The sequence below is a fragment of the Nematolebias whitei genome, chromosome 3, assembly GCF_014905685.2.
Source record: "Nematolebias whitei isolate Nwh7 chromosome 3, NemWhi1, whole genome shotgun sequence".
Lineage (NCBI taxonomy): Eukaryota > Metazoa > Chordata > Actinopteri > Cyprinodontiformes > Rivulidae > Nematolebias > Nematolebias whitei.
Window position 1 is genome coordinate 9,544,525 of NC_056500.1, and position 2,088 is coordinate 9,546,612.

The window sequence follows — 2,088 nt, forward strand, 5'->3', positions numbered from 1 at the left end:
CACACACACACACACACACACACACACACACACATACACACCACCACCACCACCTTTTGCTACATTGGTTTATAAACCAAACGTTAGTGCTACATCTTTTTTTCTCGTTTTTGTTGCCTGCTGCGTTTTATTTAATTGGATTTTTTTTTGTACAAATATTTTTCACCAGTAGAAATTCTGCATTGCCAAAATGTCACATAATAAAAAGAACAAGGGTCATGACTGTGGTCCTTAGACTTTACTCTAAGTGCAGTACATACATTATGAATATACTTTGTTGTGTCTATCCAAATGTTTATTTTTAATAAAATGTGTTAAAAGATTTAATCTCGTAATTCTGCATCTTTGTGAGTGTAGGATGTGAAGTTTTGTTAATCAATGTCGCCACCTAGTGGTCAAAGCTGAGAAAGACTTTAAATTTATTTATTTTAGACTAAAAACAATTTTTTTGTTGCTTAGAGTTGCCATGTGCATACAGATTACACAATTGGGATTTTCTTTACCTTACAGCCACTGTTTTAGATTATTCTGAGACTTATGGAAATTATATTTGCATTACACAGCACTGTGCATCTAAACTTCTTTATACTTTGCTTCAAGAAGAACCCATTGGTCTTGATCAATAGTTCTTCAGGTTATTTTCTTTCGTATTTTGATACTTTTTCAGTTAAAAATTTTACATTAATTGTTGAGTAGTGCTTCACAATGAACTTTTTGGCATGTTAAACAGGTGAAGAGGAAGATTTTTGTTTTTGCTTACAGAAAAAAAACAATACTGTAATTTCTTAAAAAAAAAAAGTTAAATCGGGTCCTCTGGACATTCACAAAACAAAGCAAAAAATGTAGAAACGTTTCGTCTCTCATCCGAGAGACTTCCTCAGTCTGAGGTGCTGTATTCAGCTCAGTCTCTTAAATAGCACCTTCTCAGAGTGGATCAACCAGTTTTGCTGCTGACAACCAAAACCAGCTGATCACATGCTCAAGAAGGACCATCAGCCTAACAATGGGTCATTAGCACACTGATGGCTGTTTACTGTTCCCAGAGGGCTGAGTGATACTAGCAATCACAGCATTGTAAGAGGGGGACAGTTGAACCCGGAGGCCTCCACCCCTGTTTAATGATGGACGATTTATTTTCACAAAGATGGCCTCCTTTACTCCTCTCTCAAACCATCGTTCCTCTCTGTCCAGGATGTGAACATCTTCATCCTTGAAAGAGTGACCACTGGCCTGGAGATGAGTGTAGACCGCAGAGTCCTGGCCTGATGATGTTGATCTTCTGTGCTGGTCCATCCTTTTGGCCAGTGGCTGTTTAGTTTCCAGCCCTCCTGACACTGAACAGCATACACAACATTACTCTGTTTGTGCCGGGGGACTGGATCTTTGGGATGAACCAGTCTTTGCCGTAATGTATTTTGGGGTTTAAAAGTCACTGGGACGTTATGTTTAGAAAATAAACGTCTCAGTTTCTCTGATACTCCCTCAATCTGTACTCCGGTTCCTCCCACAGACCAAAAACATGCATGTTAGGCTGATTGGTAACTCTAAATTGTCCCTAGGTGAGTGAGAGAGTGAATGGTTGTTTGTCTCGTTTGTCTTTATGTGTCCCTGTGATGGACTGGAGACCTGTCCAGGGTGTCTCCCACCTCTCACACTGGAGACCTGTCCAGGGTGTCTCCCACCTCTCACACGGTGATAGCTGGACATGGGCAGCAGTGACCCCCACAACCCAAAAAGGAAGAAGCGTGTAAAAGATAATGGATGGACAGAGAAAAAAATAAAAATAAAATTCAAGTTTTTGCTTTGAATCTTGATTTTAATGTGGTTTGATGTCTATTCTATTATTTGCTGAAATAATTTAGTTTTGTAATATGAAATGACATCCATCCATGTGGGTTTGCAACAGCCAGAAATATCTCACTATATAAAGAGGAATTAGATGAAATTCACTTCTGTGTTTACACAGATATTCAATTTATATCCTTCATGACATAAATATATCAGGAGACATTAAAAAAAACATTTATTGTTCAAAGAAACCATAATGTTTTAACAAAAAACGTTTTATTTATGTTCTCATGTAGTCAC